Raw genomic sequence first — 12,910 nt, forward strand, 5'->3', positions numbered from 1 at the left:
TGCAGGTGCCATATAATTTCGGAGGTTCCACTTTTTTGGGGCTATATTGCCATATTGGTGCTTATGCCCAAAATATACGATCCTGCCACATTTCCTGGAGCTTGGATGCTATATTGGTGCGGTGGTTCAGTATACATACCAGTGCTGGATAGGGAAGGGCTCTATATAAGTGCAGGTGCCATATAATTTCGGAGGTTCCACTTTTTTGGGTCTATATTGCCATATTGGTGCTTATGCCCAAAATATGCGATCCTGCCACATTTCCTGGAGCGTGGATGCTATATAGGTGCGGTGGTTCAGTATACATGCCAGTGCTGGATAGGGACGGGTTCTATATAAGTGCAGGTGCCATATAGTTGCGGAGGTTCCACTTTTTTGGGTCTATATTGCCATATTGGTGCTTACGCCCAAAATATGCGATCCTGCCACATTTCCTGGAGCGTGGATGCTATATAGGTGCGGTGGTTCAGTATACATGCCAGTGCTGGATAGGGAAGGGTTCTATATAAGTGCAGGTGCCATATAGTTGCGGAGGTTCCACTTTTTTGGGGCTATATTGCCATATTGGTGCTTATGCCCAAAATATGCGATCCTGCCACATTTCCTGGAGCGTGGATGCTATATAGGTGCGGTGGTTCAGTATACATGCCAGTGCTGGATAGGGAAGGGTTCTATATAAGTGCAGGTGCCATATAGTTGCGGAGGTTCCACTTTTTTGGGGCTATATTGCCATATTGGTGCTTATGCCCAAGATGTGCGATCCTGCCACATTTCCTGGAGCGTGGATGCTATATAGGTGCGGTGGTTCAGTATACATGCCAGTGCTGGATAGGGAAGGGTTCTATATAAGTGCAGGTGCCATATAGTTGCGGAGGTTCCACTTTTTTGGGGCTATATTGCCATATTGGTGCTTATGCCCAAAATATGCGATCCTGCCACATTTCCTGGAGCGTGGATGCTATATAGGTGCGGTGGTTCAGTATACATGCCAGTGCTGGATAGGAAAGGATTCTATATAAGTGCAGGTGCCATATAGTTGCGGAGGTTCCACTTCTTTGGGGCTATATTGCCATATTGGTGCTTATGCCCAAGATGTGCGATCCTGCCACATTTCCTGGAGCGTGGGGGCTATATAGGTGCGGTGGTTCAGTATACATGCCAGTGCTGGATAGGGACGGGTTCTATATAAGTGCAGGTGCCATATAGTTGCGGAGGTTCCACTTTTTTGGGTCTATATTGCCATATTGGTGCTTACGCCCAAAATATGCGATCCTGCCACATTTCCTGGAGCGTGGATGCTATATAGGTGCGGTGGTTCAGTATACATGCCAGTGCTGGATAGGGAAGGGTTCTATATAAGTGCAGGTGCCATATAGTTGCGGAGGTTCCACTTTTTTGGGGCTATATTGCCATATTGGTGCTTATGCCCAAGATGTGCGATCCTGCCACATTTCCTGCAGCGTGGATGCTATATAGGTGCGGTGGTTCAGTATACATGCCAGTGCTGGATAGGGAAGGGTTCTATATAAGTGCAGGTGCCATATAGGTGCGGAGGTTCCACTTTTTTGGGGCTATATTGCCATATTGGTGCTTATGCCCAAAATATACGATCCTGCCACATTTCCTGGAGCGTGGATGCTATATAGGTGCGGTGGTTCAGTATACATGCCAGTGCTGGATAGGGAAGGGTTCTATATAAGTGCAGGTGCCATATAGTTGCGGAGGTTCCACTTTTTTGGGGCTATATTGCCATATTGGTGCTTATGCCCAAAATATGCGATCCTGCCACATTTCCTGGAGCGTGGATGCTATATAGGTGCGGTGGTTCAGTATACATGCCAGTGCTGGATAGGAAAGGATTCTATATAAGTGCAGGTGCCATATAGTTGCGGAGGTTCCACTTCTTTGGGGCTATATTGCCATATTGGTGCTTATGCCCAAGATGTGCGATCCTGCCACATTTCCTGGAGCGTGGGGGCTATATAGGTGCGGTGGTTCAGTATACATGCCAGTGCTGGATAGGGACGGGTTCTATATAAGTGCAGGTGCCATATAGTTGCGGAGGTTCCACTTTTTTGGGTCTATATTGCCATATTGGTGCTTACGCCCAAAATATGCGATCCTGCCACATTTCCTGGAGCGTGGATGCTATATAGGTGCGGTGGTTCAGTATACATGCCAGTGCTGGATAGGGAAGGGTTCTATATAAGTGCAGGTGCCATATAGTTGCGGAGGTTCCACTTTTTTGGGGCTATATTGCCATATTGGTGCTTATGCCCAAGATGTGCGATCCTGCCACATTTCCTGCAGCGTGGATGCTATATAGGTGCGGTGGTTCAGTATACATGCCAGTGCTGGATAGGGAAGGGTTCTATATAAGTGCAGGTGCCATATAGGTGCGGAGGTTCCACTTTTTTGGGGCTATATTGCCATATTGGTGCTTATGCCCAAAATATACGATCCTGCCACATTTCCTGGAGCGTGGATGCTATATAGGTGCGGTGGTTCAGTATACATGCCAGTGCTGGATAGGGAAGGGTTCTATATAAGTGCAGGTGCCATATAATTTCGGAGGTTCCACTTTTTTGGGTCTATATTGCCATATTGGTGCTTATGCCCAAAATATGCGATCCTGCCACATTTCCTGAAGCGTGGATGCTATATAGGTGCGGTGGTTCAGTATACATGCCAGTGCTGGGTAGGGAAGGGTTCTATATAAGTGCAGGTGCCATATAGTTGCGGAGGTTACACTTTTTTAGGGCTATATTGCCATATTGGTGCTTATGCCCAAGATGTGCGATCCTGCCACATTTCCTGCAGCGTGGATGCTATATAGGTGCGGTGGTTCAGTATACATGCCAGTGCTGGATAGGGAAGGGTTCTATATAAGTGCAGGTGCCATATAGTTGCGGAGGTTCCACTTTTTTGGGGCTATATTGCCATATTGGTGCTTATGCCCAAAATATACGATCCTGCCACATTTCCTGGAGCTTGGATGCTATATTGGTGCGGTGGTTCAGTATACATACCAGTGCTGGATAGGGAAGGGCTCTATATAAGTGCAGGTGCCATATAATTTCGGAGGTTCCACTTTTTTGGGTCTATATTGCCATATTGGTGCTTATGCCCAAAATATGCGATCCTGCCACATTTCCTGGAGCGTGGATGCTATATAGGTGCGGTGGTTCAGTATACATGCCAGTGCTGGATAGGGACGGGTTCTATATAAGTGCAGGTGCCATATAGTTGCGGAGGTTCCACTTTTTTGGGTCTATATTGCCATATTGGTGCTTACGCCCAAAATATGCGATCCTGCCACATTTCCTGGAGCGTGGATGCTATATAGGTGCGGTGGTTCAGTATACATGCCAGTGCTGGATAGGGAAGGGTTCTATATAAGTGCAGGTGCCATATAGTTGCGGAGGTTCCACTTTTTTGGGGCTATATTGCCATATTGGTGCTTATGCCCAAAATATGCGATCCTGCCACATTTCCTGGAGCGTGGATGCTATATAGGTGCGGTGGTTCAGTATACATGCCAGTGCTGGATAGGGAAGGGTTCTATATAAGTGCAGGTGCCATATAGTTGCGGAGGTTCCACTTTTTTGGGGCTATATTGCCATATTGGTGCTTATGCCCAAGATGTGCGATCCTGCCACATTTCCTGGAGCGTGGATGCTATATAGGTGCGGTGGTTCAGTATACATGCCAGTGCTGGATATTTTTGATGTTTAAACTTGCTCAGAGCACTTAGTGTGACCCTGACGCAATCTTTATTAATGTTCTTATTACTATTAGCAACATATAACATTATTTATGGAAACTTACAAATTTTTTAACATTTAGGTATTTTTTTAACATTACGGTAACATTGATAAAAATATACAGAAAAATACTATACAGTTATCGATTACTGGCTTTTGTAAACAAAGTTAAGATTGGCTTGTGTTTTCTTTTTTTTTTGACTTAGGCATAAAATTTTTGTAACGCCGCTCCTGGACCCCTCATCCGGTGCGAAACGGAGGCATGGACGACAGGGAGACCTCCAAGCATCAGCAACGCAAGCGCGGCATCGCCTCGTCCCTCTTTTCCTGGCCGAGTCCAATCGATGCAACTCTAAGAAGAACGGACGCATATGCTTCTTTCTGTGGATAAATATGAAACTCCTGGCTGATTTTAATATTATTTTATTTTCAGGTTTATGTTTTGTTTGTATTTTATTTGCAGGTTTTGATTGGTTTGTTTGGAAGCTATCGTAGTAAGTGAATTAATTTGTGTTTTGGCTGATTATAAAATGTATTCTATTTGCAGGTTCAATTGGTTTATTTGGAGTTTTGCGTTGTATTTGGTAAGCGAGTCTATTTCTGTTTTGGCTGATTTTGATTGTATTTTATTTGCAGGTTTTGATTGGTTTGTTTGATGGCTATCGTAGTAAGTGAATTGATTTGTGTTTTGGCTGATTATTAAATGTATTCTATTTGCAGGTTCAATTGATTTATTTGGAGGTTTGCGTTGTATTTGGTAAGCGAGTCTATTTATGTTTTGGCTGATTTTGATTGTATTTTATTTGCAGATATTGATTGGTTCGTTTGGAAGCTAGCGTGGTAAGTAAATTATTTTGTGTTTTGACTGATTTTAATTGTATTTTATTTGCAGGTTCAATTGGTTTATTTGGAGGTGTGCGTTGAATTTGGTAAGCGAGTTTATTTCTGTTTTGGCTGATTTTAATTGTATTTTATTTGCAGATTGTGATTGGTTTGTTTGGAAGCTAGCGTGGTAAGTAAATTAATTTGTGTTTTGACTGATTTTAATTGTATTTTATTTGCAGGTTCAATTGGTTTATTTGGAGGTGTGTGTTGAGTTTGGTAAGCGAGTTTATTTCTGTTTTGGCTGATTTTGATTGTATTATATTTGCAGGTTTTGATTGGTTTGCTTGAAGGTGATTTGGTAAGCGGTTTAATTTATGTTTTGGCTGCTTTTAATAAGTTTTATTTGTAGGTTTATACTTTCTGGACTTGGTGATAATGCGTCAATCCTCGCCGTAACCATTGGACCAAGTCTTAACCACTCGGCTGGAGGACGCCTTCCTTTTCATCCCCTCTGTGGTCTGGCACCATAATTCCTTGTATACCCAATGGCTGGCCCCTGATTCCTTCAAGTATTGTCTCCCTAGTGCATTTCCCTTGAGTATACATTCCTCTGTACATGTTCATTTGCAGTTCGCAGAATCTGTCCGGGTGTCTGTTTTGTTTTTTTTTTTTTCTTTCTACGGGCTCTTATTGTCCATTTTAGCCTTTTCTTCATTCTCCAATCCAAAGTTCAGCCATTTTATTTTTGAACCCGCAGGCGTTCAAGAAAGTTGTTTTAAGCCTATTGGAGTTGGGCAGGTTAGCCCCGGTCGTGTCAAGAGTTTGTGGCGGAAAGCGATTGGAATGTGGGAAATGGCTTGCGTTATTATTGTTTGTGTTCATGTCTGTAAATTATTGGCTAGTTTAGTTAGATGTAATGTATAGCAATGAGTTGTTTTATTGTTTGTTTTCTATTTGATTGAGGATATTTGTTGTTTTGTGATGTTCAGAATTGTTTGTAGTGTTATTTATATTGTCAGTATTTTTGGGGGGAAGGTTTTGCAGTAGAGTGTGAATTTGGCTAATTGACGCCATGATGTCCTTAATACTGAGCTCAATTACATTGAGCCTGTCTTCAAACCGCTTGTTCTCCTGTTCAGCGGGGCCCTCTGTCATTACTTTTGCAGACTGCGAGAGCGCCATCTGCTCCTCCCTCAGTCTACTCTGGAATTTCTCTAGGTGGCTGGCGGCTGGGTTGACATTCGTGACACCGGTTTTTGGAGCCCGTCCCTTCCCTATTCTGTCCTTCTTGTGGCTGGATGTTTGTTTGCTCCTTTCTCGGTTCCTCATCTTAGAAAGCCTTTTTTTTATTTCAGTGCTGTGGAGGCTCGGCTTGGGTTGGACTGTTTTGCCTGAGAAAGGGTTAGTGAAACCCCTCCCTGGAATTTTCCGCCCTTCGACATAGTCGCCCTCATCCTTTCGATGGTCACCTGCAGTAGTGGGGCCCCATCTGTTTGGTTTGGGGTGCCTGGAGATCTCCTCCCATACACTCGGCCTTCCTAATGCCTTCCCTATGCGCCTGTCCATATTGACAATTTTGTCGATTTTGAGTTTGCTTCTGGCAGCTTTGAAGGCCGGGCAACCCTTAAAACAACTGACATGCTCTCCGCCGCAGTTAACACATTTGGCAGGAGTGTATCTGGGTTTGGTGCATGTAGTTGAGAGATGGTCACCGGCGCACTTCATGCACTTGGGTGCGTTTTTACAGTAATTCCTTGTGTGTCCGTAGGCCTGACATCTATGACACTGAAGCGGGTCCCTAGTCACCCATTTCCTCTCAAAAGCCACTGCCTGTCCACCTAGCTCGGAGATTTTTAAGATTTCATCATGAGAACCGTCCTGTTTATGCTCAATTTCAATTTCGAACATATTTATAGGCTGACCTGTAGACCTATGTTTCATATTGCTGGTGTATCTCACGATGTAGTGCCTTTTTTTAAGCTCAGAGGAAATCCACTCCCTTGTTGTTGAGTAATGCAAGTGTCGAAGTATATATCGAACACCTCGCTGCCCAATCTGCTGATGCGTGTGCATTGGTACTTTTTGGTCGTTGAGGAGTGTGGTGATCTTTTTATGGGCATCCATGTCAGCACATTGTATTCTGATCCCATTCCCAGGGGTACTTTTGGTTGTAAATCTACCTATTCCTGCTGTGTAGTTTAGTTTTTCCAAAAGAGGTACTATTGTTTTTACTCCTGAGATGTAAATGGAAGGTACCCTCTTACTCCTTGGCACTTCCTGCCATGGGAATAGGTCAGGCTGGTCAATCTGATCAGTATTGTTGGCAGTGAGCATTTCGCTGTGCATGCTAATTGGGGGAAGTGGCTGTCGTTGAAGATTGTTTGGCCCAGAACTGTCTTGGAATTCCCCTGTGTCAAGATTTTTCATATTGGAAGGTTGTGTTAATGGCTGATTTGTCTTTGTAGGGTTACGAATTTTAATTTTATTGAATTCTGAGGCAAATCTTTTGGCAGTGTCACTCTTGAATTTAGGGGTGTTGAAATCAAGATCTTGTTTTGGAAATTCATGAAAGGATTGGTCCTCGTCTGTTGTGTCCATTTCTCTGTTTTGCCTTTTTCCCGGGGTATAGTTGGGGGCTGAGAAGACAGCCATGTTAGGGAGCGTGGTTGCTGGCATATCTCTAAGCCAATTATTTATAATATCGTTACTATTTTCTAGCTCAGTCAGAGGAGGGGATTGGGTGATAGTCATACTCGTACGGGATGCCGGGGTCAGGGATCCTAATAGACTCTTTTTTGCTTTGATATTCGTTTTAGGAGACTTATTTTTATTTTTGGAATTGTTTGTTTTAGGTTTAGAATTGTTTTTATTTTTATCAATATATAGATATGAATTGTCAGTGGTTTTATTAGTGGGTGCATGTATTTGATCATCAGCAGCAACATCGTCAGCAACATGTCTATAATCTGTTTCAGCAACATTAAAGAGAAGCGGGTCAGTAAGCTCTCTCTCAGCAACATGCTGCTGGCCGTGTCGCTGTCGGGTGGAGAGAGATAGACGATATCGTGCTCCATTTTGGAGAGTTTTCTGGAGCTTGGTTTTGGAGCCGTTTCCCTGGACATCTACCGAAGGAAGGTGGCAGGCTCGCCGATCAGGCACCATTTCAGGGAAAGTGCCGTCCTCATTGAGTGACTCCCAGGAACAAGATGGATCAACGGACATTTCGTGGAGAGGAGATGGATCTCCCCGTGCCTGTCTCAGCCCAGTTCTCTGGGGGGAGCACCCATCGAGCTCCGAGCTAGAGCTGGAAGAAAGTGTTGTCCACGCACCTGTCAGATCCAGTTGAGCAATGGTTGTCTTGTCTATTTGGTGGCTGGTCTCCATTTTCTTCTCTTCCTTCTCTTCCTTCATGCACTTTGGTCTTTGGTCCCCCATTTTTTCTTCCATGTAGTCAGTTTTCCAATTCCTCGGTACCACTACTTTCTTTGCTTTTATTTGCTTTTCTTTAATACTTTCAATGGCCTTTACTTGTGTATAATTTAATTTGATTTTTTTTCCATTTTTTTGATTTATTTTTGATGTTTTTTAATGTTTTTTGATGTTTAAACTTTTTTAATGTGTAATTTTTTAATGTGTAAACTTGCTCAGGGCACTTAGTGTGACCCTGACGCAATCTTTATTAATGTTCTTATTACTATTAGCAACATATAACATTATTTATGGAAACTTACAAATTTTTTAACATTTAGGTATTTTTTTAACATTACGGTAACATTGATAAAAATATACAGAAAAATACTATACAGTTATCGATTATTGGCTTTTGTAAACAAAGTTAAGATTGGCTTTTGTTTTCTTCTTTTTTTTTGACTTAGGCATAAAATTTTTGTAACGCCGCTCCTGGACCCCTCATCCGGTGCGAAACGGAGGCATGGACGACAGGGAGACCTCCAAGCATCAGCAACGCAAGCGCGGCATCGCCTCGTCCCTCTTTTCCTGGCCGAGTCCAATCGATGCAACTCTAAGAAGAACGGACGCATATGCTTCTTTCTGTGGATGAATATGAAACTCCTGGCTGATTTTAATATTATTTTATTTTCAGGTTTATGTTTTGTTTGTATTTTATTTGCAGGTTTCGATTGGTTTGTTTGGAAGCTATCGTAGTAAGTGAATTAATTTGTGTTTTGGCTGATTATAAAATGTATTCTATTTGCAGGTTCAATTGGTTTATTTGGAGTTTTGCGTTGTATTTGGTAAGCGAGTCTATTTCTGTTTTGGCTGATTTTGATTGTATTTTATTTGCAGGTTTTGATTGGTTTGTTTGATGGCTATCGTAGTAAGTGAATTGATTTGTGTTTTGGCTGATTATTAAATGTATTCTATTTGCAGGTTCAATTGATTTATTTGGAGGTTTGCGTTGTATTTGGTAAGCGAGTCTATTTATGTTTTGGCTGATTTTGATTGTATTTTATTTGCAGATATTGATTGGTTCGTTTGGAAGCTAGCGTGGTAAGTAAATTAATTTGTGTTTTGACTGATTTTAATTGTATTTTATTTGCAGGTTCAATTGGTTTATTTGGAGGTGTGCGTTGAATTTGGTAAGCGATTTTGATGTTTAAACTTGCTCAGAGCACTTAGTGTGACCCTGACGCAATCTTTATTAATGTTCTTATTACTATTAGCAACATATAACATTATTTATGGAAACTTACAAATTTTTTAACATTTAGGTATTTTTTTAACATTACGGTAACATTGATAAAAATATACAGAAAAATACTATACAGTTATCGATTACTGGCTTTTGTAAACAAAGTTAAGATTGGCTTGTGTTTTCTTTTTTTTTTGACTTAGGCATAAAATTTTTGTAACGCCGCTCCTGGACCCCTCATCCGGTGCGAAACGGAGGCATGGACGACAGGGAGACCTCCAAGCATCAGCAACGCAAGCGCGGCATCGCCTCGTCCCTCTTTTCCTGGCCGAGTCCAATCGATGCAACTCTAAGAAGAACGGACGCATATGCTTCTTTCTGTGGATAAATATGAAACTCCTGGCTGATTTTAATATTATTTTATTTTCAGGTTTATGTTTTGTTTGTATTTTATTTGCAGGTTTTGATTGGTTTGTTTGGAAGCTATCGTAGTAAGTGAATTAATTTGTGTTTTGGCTGATTATAAAATGTATTCTATTTGCAGGTTCAATTGGTTTATTTGGAGTTTTGCGTTGTATTTGGTAAGCGAGTCTATTTCTGTTTTGGCTGATTTTGATTGTATTTTATTTGCAGGTTTTGATTGGTTTGTTTGATGGCTATCGTAGTAAGTGAATTGATTTGTGTTTTGGCTGATTATTAAATGTATTCTATTTGCAGGTTCAATTGATTTATTTGGAGGTTTGCGTTGTATTTGGTAAGCGAGTCTATTTATGTTTTGGCTGATTTTGATTGTATTTTATTTGCAGATATTGATTGGTTCGTTTGGAAGCTAGCGTGGTAAGTAAATTAATTTGTGTTTTGACTGATTTTAATTGTATTTTATTTGCAGGTTCAATTGGTTTATTTGGAGGTGTGCGTTGAATTTGGTAAGCGAGTTTATTTCTGTTTTGGCTGATTTTAATTGTATTTTATTTGCAGATTGTGATTGGTTTGTTTGGAAGCTAGCGTGGTAAGTAAATTAATTTGTGTTTTGACTGATTTTAATTGTATTTTATTTGCAGGTTCAATTGGTTTATTTGGAGGTGTGTGTTGAGTTTGGTAAGCGAGTTTATTTCTGTTTTGGCTGATTTTGATTGTATTATATTTGCAGGTTTTGATTGGTTTGCTTGAAGGTGATTTGGTAAGCGGTTTAATTTATGTTTTGGCTGCTTTTAATAAGTTTTATTTGTAGGTTTATACTTTCTGGACTTGGTGATAATGCGTCAATCCTCGCCGTAACCATTGGACCAAGTCTTAACCACTCGGCTGGAGGACGCCTTCCTTTTCATCCCCTCTGTGGTCTGGCACCATAATTCCTTGTATACCCAATGGCTGGCCCCTGATTCCTTCAAGTATTGTCTCCCTAGTGCATTTCCCTTGAGTATACATTCCTCTGTACATGTTCATTTGCAGTTCGCAGAATCTGTCCGGGTGTCTGTTTTGTTTTTTTTTTTTTCTTTCTACGGGCTCTTATTGTCCATTTTAGCCTTTTCTTCATTCTCCAATCCAAAGTTCAGCCATTTTATTTTTGAACCCGCAGGCGTTCAAGAAAGTTGTTTTAAGCCTATTGGAGTTGGGCAGGTTAGCCCCGGTCGTGTCAAGAGTTTGTGGCGGAAAGCGATTGGAATGTGGGAAATGGCTTGCGTTATTATTGTTTGTGTTCATGTCTGTAAATTATTGGCTAGTTTAGTTAGATGTAATGTATAGCAATGAGTTGTTTTATTGTTTGTTTTCTATTTGATTGAGGATATTTGTTGTTTTGTGATGTTCAGAATTGTTTGTAGTGTTATTTATATTGTCAGTATTTTTGGGGGGAAGGTTTTGCAGTAGAGTGTGAATTTGGCTAATTGACGCCATGATGTCCTTAATACTGAGCTCAATTACATTGAGCCTGTCTTCAAACCGCTTGTTCTCCTGTTCAGCGGGGCCCTCTGTCATTACTTTTGCAGACTGCGAGAGCGCCATCTGCTCCTCCCTCAGTCTACTCTGGAATTTCTCTAGGTGGCTGGCGGCTGGGTTGACATTCGTGACACCGGTTTTTGGAGCCCGTCCCTTCCCTATTCTGTCCTTCTTGTGGCTGGATGTTTGTTTGCTCCTTTCTCGGTTCCTCATCTTAGAAAGCCTTTTTTTTATTTCAGTGCTGTGGAGGCTCGGCTTGGGTTGGACTGTTTTGCCTGAGAAAGGGTTAGTGAAACCCCTCCCTGGAATTTTCCGCCCTTCGACATAGTCGCCCTCATCCTTTCGATGGTCACCTGCAGTAGTGGGGCCCCATCTGTTTGGTTTGGGGTGCCTGGAGATCTCCTCCCATACACTCGGCCTTCCTAATGCCTTCCCTATGCGCCTGTCCATATTGACAATTTTGTCGATTTTGAGTTTGCTTCTGGCAGCTTTGAAGGCCGGGCAACCCTTAAAACAACTGACATGCTCTCCGCCGCAGTTAACACATTTGGCAGGAGTGTATCTGGGTTTGGTGCATGTAGTTGAGAGATGGTCACCGGCGCACTTCATGCACTTGGGTGCGTTTTTACAGTAATTCCTTGTGTGTCCGTAGGCCTGACATCTATGACACTGAAGCGGGTCCCTAGTCACCCATTTCCTCTCAAAAGCCACTGCCTGTCCACCTAGCTCGGAGATTTTTAAGATTTCATCATGAGAACCGTCCTTTGTGGTTGTGTGTCGACGGCGCGAGCACAATAAGACTGATTGGCCACAGTGACCCTCAGCTAATTTTATTTGTTTTCGCAATTTACATTTGAACGCATTTACAAATATTTTTAACGGCTGTTATTTAACAGCTGAACCACTAATTACACATGGTTGGGACATTTAACTTTACATTACAAGAAATCAAGACACTCTGGCAACAACGTGCATTTGTTTACATTTGGTAAGTATTAAAAATTATAACATTTAACAAATATAAGCTATATTAATTATAATTTTTTTGCCCATTTAATTACAGCGGACGTATATGTATATAGGTATGGACCTCTATCATCAGCTCACTGGATGGAATTGGGTCTGTACAAGTTGGCTTGAGCAGGTGTCAAAACAATGGACCCGGTGATTTCATCAGGCTGCTGCAACCTCAGGGGAAGTATAAAGCCGCACCGTAAGTGAGTAAGTATTTGATTTTTATAGATTGCTTCGCTTATATGCTTCCAGAGGGCGTGTCTTTCGGTGTGCGCCTTTCCACCATTGGCGCACTGGACGGCGGTGAAATTTCAGGTGACCTGGGAGCGGTCTGAGTAAATGCCACGTGACGTCATTGGACTGCTGCAACTGCCATGGATCGAGCATTAGGCCAATGAGAAGAAGATTCACCAGTGGCTGCTGTAACTGTCGGACAGGCCTTCGTTGGATGCTGGATACACTGCGGTGCGGATTTGGCGAGCCAGTCAAAAGGCGATTCCAGGGACGGAAATGTGCACCGGCAATGGACGAGGCCCGTGCAGAAGGGAGCATTGCAGCCGGCTCGCTGCGCCCAGCCAGAGGATTCGCAACAGGATATCTGGCCACCGGATGGACTACTCGCCTCCGCTTTCGTCGTGGATTCACCAGGAGGCCGTCAGTATCTGTGCCGTTTGCCTGTAGATAGAAGTAAGCAGAGTTATTGCCATCCAGATTGGCA

The 12,910-nt window shown here is 42.3% G+C and overlaps 1 long non-coding RNA gene across 11 annotated transcripts; it reads left to right on the forward strand.

Annotated features, from left to right (window-relative positions):
* Nucleotides 1–4,160: 4,160 nt before the first annotated feature.
* LOC117185424 (uncharacterized) lies at nt 4,161–11,369 on the forward strand. Of its 11 annotated transcripts, XR_004470910.1 has the most exons (8): nt 4,161–4,604; nt 4,657–4,693; nt 4,746–4,776; nt 9,151–9,187; nt 10,074–10,077; nt 10,130–10,166; nt 10,391–10,420; nt 10,472–11,369. It is a non-coding gene; the product is annotated as an uncharacterized lncRNA (long non-coding RNA). The 11 variants fall into 11 exon arrangements; XR_004470913.1 differs by lacking the exons at nt 10,074–10,077; nt 10,130–10,166; XR_004470909.1 differs by lacking the exons at nt 9,151–9,187; nt 10,074–10,077; nt 10,391–10,420; nt 10,472–11,369 and adding an exon at nt 10,302–10,327 and having other exon boundaries at nt 10,130–10,249.
* The last annotated feature ends 1,541 nt before the right edge of the window (nt 11,370–12,910 follow it).

Source organism: Drosophila pseudoobscura, unplaced genomic scaffold (genome assembly GCF_009870125.1).
Source record: "Drosophila pseudoobscura strain MV-25-SWS-2005 unplaced genomic scaffold, UCI_Dpse_MV25 Unplacedtig00000055, whole genome shotgun sequence".
Taxonomy (NCBI): Eukaryota; Metazoa; Arthropoda; class Insecta; order Diptera; family Drosophilidae; genus Drosophila; species Drosophila pseudoobscura.